This window comes from Gorilla gorilla, chromosome 9 (genome assembly GCF_029281585.2).
Source record: "Gorilla gorilla gorilla isolate KB3781 chromosome 9, NHGRI_mGorGor1-v2.1_pri, whole genome shotgun sequence".
In the NCBI taxonomy this organism is placed as follows: Eukaryota; Metazoa; Chordata; class Mammalia; order Primates; family Hominidae; genus Gorilla; species Gorilla gorilla.
The window spans coordinates 104,345,447-104,365,314 of record NC_073233.2 but is presented as its reverse complement, the minus strand read 5'-3'; the positions used below and the strand labels follow the sequence as shown (position 1 = coordinate 104,365,314).

Sequence of the window (19,868 nt, the reverse complement as noted above, 5' to 3'; positions counted from 1 at the left end):
TTATAGCCTAAGGAGTTTAAGAGAAACATGGTTGGAAGATGTGCTATAATTCATTTAGACTACAAAATTCAGAACAGTACATTTAACATAACCAAAAATGAATTATCATTCACTCTTTCTTCATACACTGGGTTAGACTTGCATGTGTGGTTATCATCAAAGAAGCACAGTGACAACTTTTGAGAGAATCATTCAAAGCCATTATTCAGGGTTGGTGGGATGGATAATGCAGCATCAGGAGTGATGCTGTAAACAGCATTGAACCCATGGAATTAGAAAACTGAAGAGGCATGAAGATCTACATTGTTTCAATACAAACAGCTTCCAATGGACCATGGCATTGTAAGTAATAATATTATTACCTTTTTCTCCCTGGTAGGAAATATGAAATTAGCCAAAAGTGGTGCATTTGCTAATAAAGAAGGCAAAAGATAGTTCCCCAACTTGAATCCAAAGAGATGGTGCCTGAACACTACAAAAAAATCTTCACTTGCTCTGACTTGACCAGCGATCAAGTACCTAAGTACCTCTTCTCTAATTGCTATTCTAAATCTTCACTGATAAATAACTATAACTTCCATGAGCCCATGAATTATATATACATTTTTAGATCAAATTGTTTATATAGAGCAAAATAGGTCCAGGGCACCTCACGCTTTGGGATGGCTCTGCTTCCTTTCACATTGGCCAGAACTAATCTCATGGCACTACTCAGTTTCAAGGTGGCTAATAAGTCTATTCTTCTGAGTGCTCAAAAGGAGAAGAGAACCAGATATTGGTGGTCATTTGTAATGTTTGGTAATGTTTGCCAACCACAAGGATGGAACTGGGTCTGTGGCTTCTGACAGTAGCCACATTTTAGCAACTATAAGTTGCTCTCTCTCTGGGTTGCAGTTCCCTCCACTTATCCCACAACTATCTCCAAAGCCTTGTGAAATGGCTTTAAATCCTTGCCTTAGTTTTGCTATAAAGAACTAAGCATTTATCTCTCTCTCTCTCTCTTCCTTCACCTCCCCCATACCACAGTCTATCATAGTGATAAGAGCATAAATATGGCATAAGGGAGAGACCCCAAGACTGCACGAAGCAATTAGCAAAACATGAGCTATAGCCTTAGACAGCCTAGAGATCAGGCTTTCAAAGCCAGGCAACCTAGGAGACAAAGGAATGATAGAACTGATAGAGAAACTTCTGAAGAATTTCCTACAAACACTAGAAGGGAGAAAAGAACCTCTAAGAGAGCTCTGAGGTCCTGATAATCTGAGGAGTAGGACCAGAAGCAATTATAAATTGGGGCAACAAAGTATCTGAAATTTGTTTCTGAATGCCTGTCTCCTCTCCGGAAGCCTACTCTGTGGCTTAGTTCCTTAAAGCTGGATGTGACAGTTAGACTACTGTATAAGGTCATTCTTGCGTTGCTATGAAGAAATACCTGAGACTGGGTAATTTGTAAGAAAAGAGGTTTAATTGGCTCATGGCTCTGCAGGCTGTAACAGGCAGCATAATGCAGCATCTGCTTCTGTGGAGGCCTAATTAGGCTTATGATCGTGGTGGAAGATGAAGAGAGAGCAGGCCCTCACATGGCGAAAGCAGGGGCAAGAGAGAGAGTGGGGTGGGGTTGGGGAGGTGCCACACTTTACAACAACCAAATATCATGAGAACAAATTCACTATCACGAGGACAGCACCAAGCCATGAGGGATCGGTTGCCATGACCCAGACATCTCCCACCAGGCCCCACCTCCGACATTTGGGATTACATTTCAACATGAGGTTTGGGTGGGGACAAATATCCAAACTATGTCATTCTGCCCTGGGCCTCCACAAATCTCACATTCTTCTTAGGTTGCAAAATACAATTATGCCTTCCCTATAGCCCCTCAAACGTCTCAACTTGTTTCAGCATCACCCAGAAGTCCCAAGTCCAAAGTCTCATCTGAAAATGAGTTCCTTCCACCTATGAACCTGTAAAATCAAATCAAGAGATTCACTTCCAAGATACGATGAGGGGTATAGGCATTGGGTAAACATCCCCATTCCAAAAGGGAGAAATCCACAACCCATTTGGATTCTTCATCTGAAAATGAGCTTTGCTTTTATACCACATGGCCAGGCTACAATTTTTTAAAACTTTTACACTCTGCTTCACCTTTAAATGTAAATTCCAACTTTAAGTCATTTTTGCCACATCTAAGCATAAGTTGTTAGAAGCAGCCACAGGTTGTTAGAAGCACCTCTTGAATGCTTTGCTTCTTAGAAATTTCTATCACCAGGTACCCTAAATCATTGCTCTTTAGTTCAAACTTCCACAGATCCCTAGGGCATGGACACAATGCAGCCAAGTTCTTCACTAAGGCATAAAAACATCATTGACCTTTGCACTAGCTCCCAGTAAGCTCCTCATTTCCATCTGAAACCCCAGCTTGGCCTTTGCTGTCCATATCAGCATTTTGGTCACAACCATTTAACCAGGAAATTCCAAACTTTCCCTCGTATTCCTGTCCTTTTCTGAGCCCTCTAAACACTTCACACCTCTTCATATTACCCAGTTCCAAAGTTGCTTTAACATTTTCAGGTATCTTTATAGCAATGCCCACTTCTTGGTACCAATTTTCTGTATTGGGCCATTCTTGCATTGCTATACAGAAATACCAGAGACTGGGTAATTTATAAGAAAAGCAGTTTAAATGGCTCATGGTTCTGCAGGCTGTACAGGAAGCACAGCACCAGCATCTGCTTCTGGGGAGGCCTCAGGAAGCCTACAGTCATGGCAGAAGGCTGTAAACCAAAAGTATCTGAGACAGGTCTCAACCAATTTAGAAGTTTATTTTGCAAGGTTAAGAACATGCCTATGACATAGCCTTAGGAGGCCCTGAGAATATGTGCCCAAGGTGGTTGGGTTACAGCTTGGTTTTATATACTTTAGGGAGACATCAGTCATCATTCAATACATGTAAGATATGCATTGCTTTGGTCTAGAAAGGCAGGAAAACTCAAAGTGGGGGACTTCCAGGTCACAGGTGGATTCGAAGATTTTCTAATTGGCAGTTGGTTGAAAGAATGTACCTAAAGACCTAGAATCAATAGAAGGGAGTGTCTGGGTTAAGATAAGAGGTTGCAGAGACCAAGGTTTTTATTATGCAGATGAATCCACCAGGTAGCAGGCTTCAGAGAATATAGATTGTCTTAAGGTCTCTGTTTTAATGTTAATGCCAGTCAGTTGTGCCTGAATTCCAAAGGGAGGAGGCCATAATGAGGCATGTCCAGCCACCTATTCCCATCTTGGCCTGAACTCATGTTTCAGGTTAACTTTGGAATGCTCTTGGCTCGGAGGAAGGGTCTATTCAGTTGATTGAGGGGGCTTAGAATTTTGTTTTTGGCTTATAAGGTGAAGAGGGAGCAGGCAACTTACATGGCGGAAGCAGAAGCAAGAAAGAGAGTAGGGTGGAAGAGCTGCCACACTTTATAACAACAAGATCTCATGAGAACTCACTCACTATCATGAGGATAACACCAAGCCATGAGGAATCCACCTCCAGGACCCAAATACCTCCCACCAGGCCCTACCTCCAACACTGGGAATTACATTTCCATATGAGATTTGGATGGGGACAAATACCCAAACTATATCAACTGACTTTCACCTTTATAAAGTTAATTCTAGCAGAGTGATACTGGGCACCATAAATGAGAAAATGTGTTTATTTCCATGCTATTTATATGTTTTGGAAGACATTTTAAAGTACAGAATGGTCTTTGAATGGTGATCACTAGAAACAGTTGACAGCAAGTGGACAAGATATTGAGGTGGTAGACTTCTTGATATTCCTCCAACCTCACTATTTGCAGTTCTTCATCATCATCATAGTACTGATATATCCAGTCATCCTGAAATAATTTGCAGCTTAGGTATTGATCCTGGCCCATATAGCCCAGTCTGTTCTGCTTCCCTCACACTTTTGGGTTAGGTTCTAATATAAATTTTTTAATGCTCTAGAAGCACAGAGGGACATGTCTCAATGGCACTGATGGCTTGGAGAAATTCAGGCAACCACAGTAATTATAATGGAAAGTAAACCTTTGAGTGGAGAGGGGAAGGGCAATGAGGCAGTGGGCAGAGGGCACGAGACCAAGGGAACTTGCGTACAGATGCAAAGCTGCTGGAACTAGTTGTACCTTAAAGATTATTTTCATGTGTGAAAAGAAAATAGAAGCTTGCATATTTAAGAGGAAGAGATTTCAATGTGTAAAAGTGAAATGTATACAACAAGAGTACAAGAATTAAATGAGGAAGGGCACATTAAATATGTGGCAATGCTTGAAGCTTTAAAATTTGCTATTTACAAAGACATGGAATCAACCTAGGTGTCTATCAAGGGTGGATTGGATAAAGAAAATGTGGTACATATACATCATGGAATACTATGAAGCCATAAAAAAGAACAAAATCATGTCCTTTGCAGCAACACAGAAGCAGCTGAGCCAATACCCTAAGAGAATACATGCAGGAACAGAAAACCAAATACCACATGTTCTCACTTATAAGTAGCAATTCCCTCCACTGTCTCCAGTGGAGTACATGTGGACATAATGATGGGAATAATAAACACTGGGGACTATGACAAGGGGAGGCAGGCAGGCAAGGGTTGAAAAACTATTGAGTCCCATGCTCACTACCTGGGTGATGAGATTAATCATATGCTAAACCTCAGCATCACACAATATATCCATGTAAAAAACCTTCACATGTACCTCTGGAATCTAACATAAAAGTTGAATTTTTTTTTACTTTGCTATTTAGCTCCTAGTTCAAATCCTGTGACCAGCCAGAATGCAAGTATCCCTCTAGTACACAACACCAATTTTTTAGAAAAACTGTGCTTCACTATAGCAAAATCAACATGTGTGATATGGTTTGGCAGTGTCCCCACCCAAATCTCATCTCAAATTGTAGCTCCCATAATTCCCATGTGTCATCATTCCCATGTGCCAGGGACCTGGTGGGAGGTAATTAAATCATGGGGGTGAGTCTTTTCCATGCTGTTCCCATAATAGTGAATAAGTCTCATGATATCTTATGGTTTTAAAAAAGGAGAGTTCTCCTACATAAGCTCTCTTTTGCCTGCTGCCATGTAAGATATGACTTTGCTCCTCATTTGCCTTCCACCATGATTGTGAGGCTTCCCCAGCCAAACTGAACTGTGAGCCACTTAAATCTCTTTCCTTTATAAATTACCCAGTCTCTGGTATGTCTTTATTAGTAGCAAGAGAACAGACTAATAGAGTGTGCAATCAATTTTCATGTTTCATGTCAGGTATAGTGTACAATAGGAGAAGGTCTTGAGACCAGTGCAACAGAGTTACTAGAGAATGAAAGAAGGTCATTGAAAGCAGCAGGTCAAGTATTTATTTATTTACTCAATAAATATTTATGAAACATCTACTATGCAGGCAGTATGCTGGGTGGGGAACATGTAGAAAAAAATAACACATAGTATCTCCATTAAGAAGCTTACCATCTGGAGTGGGGAGCCTGGGCAAGAAATACACAGATAAACTCTAATTATAATAGAATGTAACAAGTACTATAATAGGGAAATCACAGAACACTATGAGATTAAGCAAGAGGGGAACTTAGTATAATTTTATGGGTTCACAAAACAATCCTCAGCAGTAGTAACTGGACTGAGAAAGGAAAGAAATGTAGGGCTTAACTTATTAAATGTGTAGAACTTGATCCAAGCAGAGGGAAAAACATGTGCAAAGCACAGAGACAATCAAGTACTTAGTGTGTTTGCAAAATGAATCTGTGTATAGAAGAGTGTGAGGAGGAGAATGCATAAAATAAATGTAGTCGTAAGCAGAGGTAAGATTATATACAAGACATTGGAAGATATAAATTGGAATTTATAATGAGAGCAATGAGGAGCCGTAAAGAAGTATTGACCAACCTTAAGTAAAAAATTTATTCTGCTTTTGTCCAGAAATATAGTAGCGCTTAGCACAGTTCATGGGATGAAGTCTCCACCTAAACAGATGGATAACACCTCACCCCTCACTCAAAATTTTGATTCTGCCAACAGCTCTTACCCCAAATTATTTGATAAAATTTTGTCTGCGAAAAGTAAATGACTTAGTTAATTTGCGCTCTTACCTATACAGCATTTCTCATCAATCTCCAAATACTGTCTTAGGGGAAATGTGGCTGCAGTAACTTCATCAGAATACCACAGACAAAATTACAGCAGTCCCTGCTTACCCGTGGAGGATATATTCCAAGATGCCCAGTGGATGCCTGAAACCGCAAATAGTGCCAAACCCTATATATATATATATATATATACACACTTTTGTCCTATACATGCATACTATGATAGTGTTTAATTCATAATTAGGCATAGTAAGAGATTATCAAAAATAACTAATAAAATACAACAATTTTAAAAATATACTGTTATAAAAGTTATGTAAATGTGCTCTCTCTCTCAACCTGACCCTAAGCCCCTCTCTCTCTCAATGGCTTACTATAATATACTCAGCTATTTTCAGACCTCAGTTGACCATGGGTAACTGAAATCTCAGAAAGTGAAACTGCCGTAAAGGCGACTACTAAATATTCTGAACAGTAGACAGTCAACACTAGTTTACAGCAGAAGATCATTGACTATCAGTTCTCCTCATTAAAAACACTAGAAAAATCTAGGACCAAGGCAAGCTACATTTGTTAGACTTACTGCAGTAAAGGAGAACATCAGCTTGAGAGATCTTTAATAATGTCTCAAAATAGAAAATTAGAGCAGGGTATTTATAGAGTTTTAGGGTCTTGGTTGAGTGTTTTTCAGGTGAATCTTGCAATTGGAAAACTGGCTGAGATTGGGCAGAGGTTATTTTGTTTTGTATTTTGTTTTGTTTTGTTTTGTTTCAATAGCTTTGGAGTGGTAAGCACAGTGAGGCAGGGGTCTTGAAGCAAATTTTGGTAAATGAATAAACTTTTAGTCCTCATAAGTAAACTGTTTCATTGACTTGGTCTTTTCTTCCTTGAGAAGGCCTTTCTTGAAAGAAACAAAATTATGTTTACCTGGTCCTATGTTTACAGTTTCATATAGATGTATATGAATTTAATAGAGTTTCAATAACTAATAGATGTAATAAACAAGTGAAATATACAGTGTGTAGAGTCAAGGAAGAAAGTCTATCCCCAGTATTATGCAAGGGACAAGGAATATTGTTGATTTCAGTTCTCAGTAGCCACATAATTTCTTTTGACCATAGTCCCATTTAAGCAATATAATCCCAGGTAATAAATGAAGAGAAGGAACATTCATGCAAGTTAATATGTGTAACATCCATCCTGTCATCATTAGTTACCATGAATAATTGAAAATTAAATACAGATAAATTTAAGAGGAAGGATAAAGGAGGGAATAACGTAAAATGACCAACCTTTTAGTAAAGTCCAATATGTTACAAATATTCAGCTGGACACAGGTTATGATGAGGATTAAATGAGAAAAGATAGGTGAATTCTATCATTACTCATCAGTGAAATTTCTAAGACATGAAAATAATCACAACACTCCACTTTTTACAAGCATATTATGTCTCTTCCTCCAAATCCCTAAAATATAACACAAGATCATTCCTGGTCTGGCCTCTCAGTCCATTATCTTTAATACTCTACTCTCAGAAAACGTCATTCTACATGAAGTTCCCCCAAAATACATGTTGTTTTTTTCAGAATTTTGAACACTGATGTGCCGTTCCTTCTGCCTGCAGTGCTTCACCAATATTCCAGTCTTTCCCCACCCACCTGGATAGTTTCCATATATCTTTCAACAGTCAACTTAAGTATTGTGTCTTTAAGAAAACTTCTATGCTACCCCCCAATTAAGCTGAGTTAAATGTTATTTTGCTTTATTCCTGTAACACCCCATGAATACCTGTCTCCCATAGCCGACTTCACACTGTGTTATAATTGTTATCAAACTTGCCTGCCTCTCCCTGCTACTCATCTGTGAGCTTCCCAAAGCCAAGGACTATGTTTTGTTCACCCTGATATTCCCCAGGGCTGTGCAGTATGACTGATATGCATTTGTACTAAACTATCTTTATTGAATATAATTGGAGAGTTTAAATCTCCTACATGAAAAGATATTGACTAGAATGGGTTTAAGTGAATTTTCATACTGTAGTAAATACATTTTTTATGTCTGTGTTTTATACTTTGAAAATTTTATTTCTGAAAAATATTTTATGGAACATTCTGAATTGTGATAAACCAAATGGAGAAATATTGACTCTTGAGAAAACTAAGTTTATTCCTTATGCATATCATGATTTAGCCTGTAGGGCTCTTTGTCAACCTGGAACAGTCAATTCTAATTAGGGTAAATTCACGTATCTACCTACTCAAATGGAAATAACAATATCTAATTTGGAAAATAAATCTCTCAAGCTGCAGGAAATATTATCAGTGCTAAACAATCAATATGCTAATAGTAAAAATAAAGACCACACATGGAGAATCACAACCCATACCTCAAGTAAAGGACAATCATTTGATAGGATTGCCCAGAGATTAATTATAAAAGAGATTATATAAATATCTCAATAGTATTTTAGAGAATTTAGTCCACTATATATAAAACTAAACAATTACTTTCAATTCTACTAATTGTATATAAATTCTTTTTAAAATGATAACAAACATGCAACTATAATGATGAAACAACCAAAGTTTTAATATGCAGTGATGTTAGGTTTGCCTTTAAAAACTGTAAGATCTAGTGGAAATAAGCACTTTATAGCTGAAGATAATGAAAAGCCATTGTTCTTCCCTCTGCTCTGGGCTCTAGTGCCCTTTCTGTTTAAGCTGAGTTTTGTCTGGCTCATCAACAACATGTGAGCAGAGAAGAAAGTGTAGCACGTATCTGTGCCTTCCTTTAACATCTGGTGTCTGGAATGAGTCTGAGTGAGGGTGAGTTGATCTCCCTTCGTGCTGACCATATGCCCAGTCCATTGCTGTGTCTTCCACCTTAGATTTTGAGCAGCAGTCCCATTTTCTGCCGTAACAAGAGTCTTTCCTGGAATCCCAGTCCAATTGTAGGATTCCTTGCAATGCACGGGGCTTGACAAGACCCTGTATCCAGGATTTGAAATCTGCCCAGTGTTACCCAAACACTGACTATGAACCGAAGGATGACCTAAAACTCCACTCTGTGAAAGACTCTTGGATACTATCTTATTCAGTGTGGGCTGCCATAACAAAATACCCTAGAGTAGGTAGCTTAAAACAACAAAAATTTACTTCTCACAATTCTGGAAGCTGAGAAGTTTAAGGTCAAGGTACTGGCCCATTTGGTTTCTGGTGAGGGCTCTCATCTTAGTTTGGTGGCAGCTGCCATTTTTGCTGTGTCCTCACAGGGTACAGAGGGAAAGAGCAGGCTCTCTGGTATCTCTTGTTTTCATACAGGGTCTCACTCTGTCACCCAGGCTGGAGTGCAGTGGCGCAATCTCAGCTCACTGTAGACTCAACCTCCTGGGCTCAAGTGATTCTCCCACCTCAGCCTTCTGAGTAAGTAGAACTACAGGCGCATGCCACCATTCCTGGCTTATTTTTGCATTTTTTGTAGAGTTGGGGTTTTGCCATGTTGCCCAGGCTTGTCATGAACTCCTGAGCTCAAGTGATCTGCCTGCCTCAGCCTCCCAAAGTGCTGGGACTACAGGCGTGAGCCAACGCACCTGAACAGTGTCTCTTCTTGGAATCACACTAGCCTCATCAGATCAGAGATCCAGCTTTATGACCTCACACAACCTCAGTCACCTCCTTACAGGCCCTGTCTCCAAATACAGTCATATTGGGGGCTAGGGCTTCAACATATGAATTTGTGGGAGGGTGGACACAATTCAGCCCACAGTAGATACAATCTTTAATATAAATCAAGCATAAATCCTCCATGTACATTCAAGAACAACAATAATTGCTGCAACATCTACTATTTATTAAACACTGACTTTGGCCAAATTATTTTTAATTGTTAGGATATTTCTAGAGCAGATGTTACTTTTCCACACTTTGAAGTAGGGGAAACTGAACGCTTGAGGTGGAAAACACCCTACCCAAGGCCACATAGCTACAAAATGATAGAATTGGAACTCAAATCCATGTTTGTAGGAATTGAAAACCCAAGTAAGATCCTTCTAAGATACCCTTTTACATCGAAACTATAATTCAGATGACTGACTAGTCCTCAGTCCTAGTCTCTTTTCCTTCTGGAACTGCCAGCATCATGAGATTATAGTTTGCCTTATAGACATACCTGAATATTGACTATTATGGAGCTAACAATGAGTCAATCACAATATATTTATTTAACTTGCATGATCGGGTGCTGGGTAGAGCACTAGATTACTACTTATATATATCTACATATGCCTGAAAGGATGAACATAAAACCAACAGGCTCAGATGGTACTTTGTTTATTCTAATCACATTTTGCAGGGCTCTGCGTCTTTAATTCATCCTTTTATTTACAGTTCCATATTGCTCTTTGTGATATACCAGCTTTTTAACTGACCTCACATTTGCCTTTCTCTTTGTCTTCCCCAGCAAAACATTCATTCATTCTTTAACTCAACAAATATTTAATGATCCCTGCCATATGAAACTTATATCTTAGCATAGTGAAACAGAAAATAATTAATAGATGTAATAAATAAGTAAAATATACAGTGTGTACAAATTATGACAAGGACTAAGGAAAAAGAAAAGGTACAGGAGATGAGGAGTGTGAGAGGAGAGGGACAGTGTGAACCTCTTTGATAGACTGATATTTGAACAAAGATATAAGGAGGTGATACATCTGAGGGAAGAGCATTCTAGACACAGGACACAATGTGCACAAAGACTTTGAGGTGAAAACAGGCCTGGCACGTTTGAGGAACAGCAAAGAGAATAGCATTGCAAGAACTGAGTGAGCAGGAGCCAAGCCAGAGAGCTAATGGGATCACCAGGTACTGAAGGGCTTATAGGCCATTTTAAGGGCTTCTGTTTTTGCACTGAGTAAAATGGGAAATCACTGCAGGACTCTGAGCAGAGGAGTGAGAAAGACCAGACTCATGTTTTTAAAGAATCAGCCTAGCTGCCATATATAGGACAGACTGCAGGGTAATGGGGAAAGAAGCCAGAAGGCGAGGCAGGAAGCTATTACAATAATTCAGGGTAACAGAAGCTTGATTGACCAAAGGAAGGGGTACTGGTGATGGGGAGAAGTGGTTAGATACTAGATATATTTAGAAATTAAGAGAAGTCCTGTCTACTAACTCACCTCTGCCTCAGTTCTTGAGCCAGGGGACGAGAAGTGCATCGGCAAGCTTAGCCTTCAATGGAGAAGGCTGGGGTGCTTTAAATAACATCTAACACGCATAAGCTGTTATTACCTACCAGTAACACTCAGAGTGCATCTTGTAAGACAGGAAATCAAAGCACAGAAATATTAAATGACTTCGGCGAGTAAGTAAAAGAGTTGGGATTGTTCTATCTGGCATAGCCAAAGTTGAACTCTGCATGCAGCCTTCATTAAGGCACACATTGCGGACTTGAGATCTGATGAATCAGGGACAAATAGCTACGGCTGGTGCAGCAAGGGTGAACCAGGCTGACCCCTTAAGTGCAGTAGTCCCCAACTCACCACTGAGGCAGAAACACAATAATAAAGCAATGACTGCTAATGAGCTTAATTCTGAAATGAATGAATCTCTGGGCACAAAGTGATTCTATACTGTAATGACCCCTAACTAGAAATACGACAGTTTTACACACTCCCCTGTGTGCTTAAACAGTGTATGGCACATGATTTAACCCTTTCTTAATGACTGGAGACAACGCTATGAACATTCACTGGGGCCCTGGGATCCAAGGAGCAGAGCCACTTAGCTTTAGGGGAGGTTTTGGTAAGGTTCTTTTTTTAAAGAGTATATTGAAGTTTGAAATGAGAAAAAGGGATTAAGTAGCTGGCAGAACATGAGGAGTGTTTTTGCAGCTTTGCCTCGGGAGAGATAAAGAGAGTTGATTCCGAGTACAGCTGGGCCACTGGGACTGCATTCCTGCCTGTGAGGAGGAGAGCCTGTCAATGAGCCAGAAGGGGCTAACAGAGGTAATGCTTTCTTATGATGGGCATTTTCCGGGGGGGGAGCCAAAACCATATGTGAGGTTAAAAAAACAAATAAGGGCCCTCCTCTGCTTATAGAATGTGCTTATAGGTTGTACTTACAGGTTCTCAAGTTTTGCTATCATAAACACCCAAAGTACACCACGCCTGCAAGCTGAAGGCTGACAGGATAGAAAACTTGCACAAGACAGTTAACATTGTAGCGATCATCTTGCCAAACAGAGGGCAGCAATGCTTGTGTCTTGGTCGGAAAGGAGTTGGAGTGAAGTCACACAGGCAAGTGTCATTACTTGGTGTTGGGGTTTGACAGCCTGAGAGACCTCGGCAACATTGGAACTTGAAACAGAGGGCTTTAACTCCCAGTTAAAACAGTTTAAAGTCAGCTGGGCATGGTGGTTCACACCTGTAATCCCAGCACTTTGGGAGGCTGAGGCGGGTGGATCACCTGAGGTCAGGAGTTCGAGACCAGCCTAGCCAACATGGTGAAACTCTGTCTCTACTAAAAATACAAAAATTAGCCAGGCATGGTGGTGCACACCTGTAATCCCAGCTATTCTGGAGGCTGTGACTGGAGAATCACTTGAACCTGGGAGGCAGAGGCTGCAGTGAGCCGAGATCACATCACTGCAGTCCAGCCTGGGCGACAGAGTGAGACTTTCTCAAAAAAAATAAATAAATAAATAAAAAATAAATAAAAAACAGTTTCAGGTCTTCCAAATGACCTCTCATTTGGATTCAGAATCCTATTATTTTTAAATGAATTTTTTTAATTCAATCACGATACATTTCGCTGCTGTAATAGGCAAAATTCTAAGACATTCTAAGACAGCTCCCAAGATTCTCACCCCTGGTGCACACAAACTTTCTCCCAGTTATTCTATTTGATCAAACATTAATCTAGGTGATTATTAATCTATAAAGGATTATACGTATATAATTAAGGTCCCAAATTAGTTGCCATTAAGACCGAGAGATTCCCCTCAGTTGGACCTGACTTCATCAGGTGAAAACCCCAAAAGTAGAAGAGATTCAAAGTATTAGGGGTGCTCATTAAGAGAAAGATTCTCTGTTGCTCTCTCTGAAGATAGAGGGGGCCATGTAGCAAGGAATGTGGCTGGGATTAGGATCTGAGAGTAGTTCCCAGCTGACAGCCAGGAGACAAATTGGGACCTCAGTCGTACAACCACAAACAACTGAATTCTTCCAACAACCTGAATAAACTTGGAAGTGGAGGTTCCCGAGAACCTCTAGAAAGTAACACAGCACAGCCAACGCTCTGATTTCAACCTGTGAGAACCAGAACAAAGAACACAACCATGCCATGCCTGGAATTTGTATACATAAGTAAACTAAAAAATGAGTATTGTTTTAAGCTACTGAGTCTATGGCAATTTATTAGAAATCAATAGAAAATGAATACAATTGCTAAAAGCACATTTTGGAAAATAAATCACTAGTAGAACTATATACTTAATAAGATGATTGATATTTCTAAAAGAAGCTTTCCTTTACCTGGACACTTTCCTTCATTTGTGTCATACATCAGAAGATTATATTTTGTATATTGGAGTTTCTTAAAGCAAGCTATATTTTTCTTACTTATGTTGCTACTATATGGTAAGCCTAAGACCTAATTTTTGCTGCAACATTTAGCCAAAATCAACTAGCAACAAAAAAAGAATTCGAAAAATTATTTTAGTAAATATGTTATAATTCAGAAACAATTTGTGAATAATTTAGTTTACCCCTTTTGTTTTTTGAGACAGAGTTTTGCTCTGCCGCCCAGGCTGGAGTGCAGTGGCGTGATCTCGGCTCACTGCAAGCTCCGCCTGGGCTACAAAGCGAGACTTTGTCTCACAAAAAAAAAAAAAAAAAGTTTATCTCTAATTGATGCCTCTGATTTAAACTATTGCCTCCATTTTCTTCTTTCCTAATGAAGGCAGTTTACACCATTTAAATTTTTAAAATAGTAAAAATAATTTTTAAATATTATGAATAATTTTTATGTTTATATATAAAATCTATTCATACAATTACCAGAAATGAAATATATTAGAAAGCCTTTTCAGAACTCAAAGGAAACAGGATATATAAAACTATAACAGCATTGTTCATAAAGGTAAAAGAAATCCCATCTAATTACAAAATTTGTCAGAATCAAGGACTTTTTAAAATTATAAATAAACATTTCAATTCTGAAATGTTGGCTTTCACAGCACAAATAGCTAAAACAATGTGGTTATACTCAAAATATTAAATATACTCAAGTTTTTAATTAAAGTTCTTACTGACAGGGATTTCAAAATGGTAAAAGGAAAAAAAACCCTCTCAAATCTAAAAATATATATATAAATGCATTTGCTAAGTGAAATATGTACATCTCCCCTCCTATCCATTGTTTTAAAGGCAGGGATGAAAACAGAAGTATTAAACTCAGGCCTAGAGCTATGGGGAGAAGCCTGACTACTGTTGCTTAGAGATAGAAACTTCAAAGGCAAGGGTCCAGATTCCGTGATCATAATAAGATTTCCGACATTTCTTACAAGCTAATGAGGCACCTCCAGATCAAACCCACCAGCAACATGGTAGTATGTTAAAGAAGTTTAATTGCCAGAGAAAATTCAAACCTGGTCAAGAAGGTCCTGTGATTGCTCAGCTCCTAAAGCAATTCCTAGACTAATATAAACTTGCCGACAGACCTCATTCAGCTAAAGCAGTGAAGCCCTCATGTAATTAGGTACAACTCTTGACTACAAATGACAGTATACTGCTTAAGCAATAAGAGAATATTTTGAACTCATTCAGCTGAAAATTACAGAAGAAACACTGAACTGTGACCCAGCTGGATGAAATGCACGAATGCTGCTATTGAAGCTCTCTCACTCTCTCCACGTAGCAGGCACAGGGTCTCCAGGGCCCCAAGACTCACAACCCACCAACCTTACAGCTGCAGTCATAAGAGAACATCTTCTCCAAAAACCCCTGAAAAGGAGTTCTGAGGAGGAGTCTGACCCTCTGGTTTAGGTTCATGTGCCCACCCCTGTAGCTGGGAGAAGAAAGAGAAGAATGGGAGGTTTGGTAGGCAGAAGGGGTGTAGTTATGTCTCAAATATATGGAATGTGTTTCCTTTAGAGAGGTGAGATTTTGTTATCAGAAGAGGACTGTATGCTGGGAGACAAAATAAATAGAGGTCTTCAACACTTCAGAAGGTGAATCCTCATTGATGCCACTCTCGGGAATTGCCGCTGGAAATCACAGACCAGGAAGATACTCCTGGCAAGCAGAACCTGAACAAAAATCAAGTCTATCCTAATACAGGAAATCAGACCACTACTAGGGCAAAGAGATCTTTGACATACCTATCTAGCAAATGTAATACAACCTGCAGGAGAGCAACTTCACTGTATTCATTCCCTTCTATAAAACAGAAAAAAAAAATCATAGTTAAAAATGAGTGAGGACAAATTCTGCAATATCATAGGTAAGTTTATAAGCAACTGGATTTATTGGGAAAACATACAAATCAAGGATTAAATTTAAGAGGCATATAGTCTGCATTGTCTTATTATCACAAAGAGAGGTCTAAAAATCAGTTCAGCATACTGATGGACACACCCCAGGTCCCTGCCCCCGGGAGAGGGATCCTGACTCTCCACTGTCATAACATGCAATCATGATAAATTTCAGATATGGGGTATAAATAGAAAGGATGTAGACACCAAATTGTCTGAGTATAAATGCCAACATGGCTAGGAGCCGTCTGAGAATGCTAGCTGCCATCACCTGATAATTTCTGAGTGGTGGGATGCTGCTGCCGCTGCCATTCCTGCTGCTGGAAAGGGGTTCCTGTTACAGTGGATAACTGGGTTCAGGCATAGCCCTTCCCTCTGGGAGAGGGCCAGCCTCTGCATCTAACTTGCTGAATAACCGTTTTCCTTCCAACATTAAATTTGGCATCTAGCCTTCAGTTGCAGGGTCAAGAAGAGCCACATTCAAACCTGACCATATGAAATAATTATCACCCAGAGATATTGGACTTGGAATAGAATAGAGAAACCAGATGCTATTTCTACGCCATCTTCATTTAGAGAGAGTGTAAGTAGGGGCTTTTGCTCTTATTCTTGGTGTTGAATGTGGGATCATTTGTAATGTTACTTGGGATGTTATTAGAACTGAGACGGAAATGCAGGTTTGCTGTAGGGGGGTCACAAACAGTGATATGCTGGGCAGCCCAGGCATAGCAAAGTGGGGGCAGTGGCAGCTATTGGTTTTGGCTGTCCCACAGGGTTCCAGTGGGGATTTTCCCCATCCTCATCCTCTGGATAAGAGGACCAAGGGAAGGCCTAGTTATTCCTTTTTTCTGTAGATACAGTGATTGGGTGACTCAGAGGCTGATGTGTAGCCTAAACAACTCCAGTTAGAATAATTCCCTGAAATTAACTGCAAGGTATATCTTGTCACATCCCTGCTCAGAACTTTATAGTGACTTCCCATCAGAATCAAATCCAAACTCCTTACCATAGCCTATGAGAACCTGCATGATCTAGCCCCAGTTTCTACTGTCTTTTCTGCTCCTCATCACTTGCCACCTGGCACCTTGTCAACACACTCCAGCCGTACTGTTTTTCTCTTAGTTCCTATAACATGCCAGGCTCTTTTCCACTTCAAGGATGTTTTCTTTGCCTCAAATTTTCTTCCTTTTGGCTCTTTTTCTTTTTTGCAACTTTTTAAAAAATATAATTTCAAATTTAGAGAAAAGTTTCAAGAATAGTAAAATGAATTCCTGCATTCCTCTTGGATATTGTAATTGTGAATGTTAAATTGTGTGTGTAGATTCGTGCTCCTATTTTAATCCTCTTGAGATTGTTAATGTTTTTGTTTTAGCAAGCAAAAAACCTGGGTATATTCAAACTGTACTGTTTCTCACCTTTTGTGAGCCCTGATTTTAATCTTCATTTAGCTCGAAATCATCACTATGTTGGTCTACATTTGTCCTATGAATGTGTTATTTAGGGGTTAGGCTGAGACTTACATAAGCAGTTCCAGTCTCAGTTCAGTTTTCAAAGCCTTAGCTATGCTGAATTGGGCCTGTTCTGTGCATGTATAGTTTATGGGTTAGACTGAGACTTTGTGCAGGTTTGCATGCAGTTAGGGAATCCTTTTCTCTGGATCCCTCATCTCTGGGATTCTCCACACACCGCCATACTCCCAGACTCAGAAATGCTCCTTTTCCTTATACTCCATTCAGAAAAAATATGGTTTCTATTAGAGTTTCAGCCATTCACTCATGTCAGCATTAAGAAGATATTATCCCATTGTTACCTGGTTTCTATTGTTTCTATTGAGAAGTTATCTGTTATTCCATTGGTTACATATTTACAGGTAATATTCTTTTTTTTCCTGGCTGCTTTCAAGATTTTCCTTTAGCATTGCACTATAATATATTTAGGTGTGGGTATCTTTTTATTTATATTTCTTGGGATTCATTAAGCATCTTGAATTTGCAAACTGATGTCTTTAATCATTTCAGAAAATTCTCAGCATTATTTCTTCAAATTCTGCTGCATCCTCTCTCTGCTTTCTATCTGAGACTCCAATTAAACAAGTGTTAGACCATCTTACTCTATAAGTCTCTTACTCTCCAGATTTTTTAATCCCTCTGTGGATTTTTTTTACAATTAAATAAAATTGGCAATGAATGTTTTCTTCTGACATGTTCCAGTTCACCAATTTTCTCTTTGGTTATGCATAACTGAGCTAAATACCTTAGCAATTTTTGTTATGTTTTTCTTTTAGAAATAGAAACTCTAATTCTTTTTCAATCTGAAATGATGTGTTTTATCATTTTAAGTAACTTGCTAGAATTTTTAGATTCGGATTTTGATTTCTAAACCATTGTAAAATACAGATTTTACAAAGGATGTCTGATAATTCCACTATCTGGAGTACCTCTGGGTATGTTTCTCTTAACTTTTTGCATTTTATCTTGCTTATGTTGTCTTTCCTTCTCAGATATTTGATTATCTTTGATTGTATCCTGAACATGGCATTTGAAAAATTATTGTAAAAACAATCTGAGACCTCAGGTAATGTTATCTTCCTCTAATGTGGAATTTTGTCTGCTTCTGCCAAGTACCTGGAAGGTCTAGCAATCCAAGATTACCTTAATTCAAATTTTATGATTTGACATTTTCTGGACCACTTACATTACACCATACTCATCTATATCTGTGAATGGGCTGATTTAGTTATGGCTTCCTTAATACCCACGGTACATCCACTTGAGATTGCCACCCTGTGAAGATGTTCATTAGATCTCAAACTCTGACATATTCTCAACTCCAACTTTTGTTCCACTTACATCTCAAAAATATTTCAAAAGTGCTGGTTAACCTCTTTGTTGTCTCTTTCAAAGTGGCAAATGCCTGAAGAAAAACAATATAGCTTCAAATATTATGCTTGCTATTTTTTTTTTTTTTTTTGAGACAGAGTCTTTCTCTGTTGCCCAAGCTGGAGTGCAGTGGTGTGATCTCAGTTCACTGCAACCTCCACCTCCCAGGTTGAAGTGATTCTTGTGCCTCAGGCTTCCAAGTGGCTGGGATTACCAGTATGTGCCACCATGCCTGGCTAATTTTTTTCATTTTTAATAGAGATGGGGTATTACCATGTTGGCCAGGCTGGTCATAAACTCCTGGCCTCAAGTGATCTGCCCACCTCGGCCTCCCAAAATGCTGGGATTACAGGTGGGCTCACCTTTTTTTTGATTCTTCCTTTCCCAGATGTCATCTCAAAAGTTTTTCTACATTATTGTTTTTATTAAAAGATTGTAAATATTTTGTCCAGATTTTAAATCTTCTTCAGAAGTAGAATTTGTCTGAATTAACTAGTCCTCAGCAAGTAACTGTTTTTATTAAAATTGGAAAAGTCAGGCATAGAAACAAAAACCTAGGGAATACACCAAAATATAATGCTTAGAATAGATATATGATCAGATCCTTAGAGTCAACTTGAGTTCACTTAGCCAATGAACCTGGAGATAACCAACAATTGAAAGCAAGAGTGACAGACCTTTTCCCCTCATTTAGTCTCAGCAGAACACAATTTCTACAAGAAATAATATACATTGTTTGACCCCAAAGTCTGGTACTGATTTGGTCCTTCTAAGCCTGTGACCAGGATGGTAGGCAGGTCCAAGAAATCCAATGGTAAAGGAAAGAGTAAGCTTAAACTGTTTGACAAAAGGAAAATATGGCACAGAGAGAGAAAGTCAATTCCCCAAATCCAGGTGCTCTGATTCTAAAGTCTATGATACTGTTTGGGTATTTGTCCCTGCCTAAATCTCATGTTGAAATGTAATCCTCAATGTTGGAGGTGGGACCTGGTGGGAGGCTCCAGCCTCAGCTCAAAGGGGCCCAAGTACATCTCAAGCCATGGCACCAGAGGATGCAAGTCATGAGCTCTGATAGCTTCCAAGTGATGTTAAGCCTGCAGGTGCATAAAATGCAAGAGTGATGGAGGCATGACAGCCTCCACCTAGATTTCACTGGATGTATGAGAAAGTCTGGGTGCCCAGGCAGAAGCCTGCTGCAGCGGTGGAGCCCTCACAGAGAACCTCTACTAGGCCAGTGTAGAGAGAAAGTATGGGGTTGGAGTCCCCACAAAGAGTCTCCATTGGAGCTCTGCCTAGTGGAGCTGTGA

At 39.3% G+C, this 19,868-nt stretch overlaps 1 long non-coding RNA gene across 1 annotated transcript in view; it reads left to right on the top strand.

The window, feature by feature from the left end:
• LOC129525565 (uncharacterized) overlaps positions 1 to 16,640 on the top strand; it is a 63,688-nt gene extending 47,048 nt beyond the window's left edge. The window contains exons 2-5 of the long non-coding RNA XR_008669959.2: positions 9,472 to 9,573; positions 12,042 to 12,155; positions 12,262 to 12,450; positions 16,132 to 16,640. This is a non-coding gene — a long non-coding RNA (uncharacterized lncRNA). The remainder of the gene's footprint in view (positions 1 to 9,471; positions 9,574 to 12,041; positions 12,156 to 12,261; positions 12,451 to 16,131) is intronic.
• Positions 16,641 to 19,868: the final 3,228 nt, after the last annotated feature.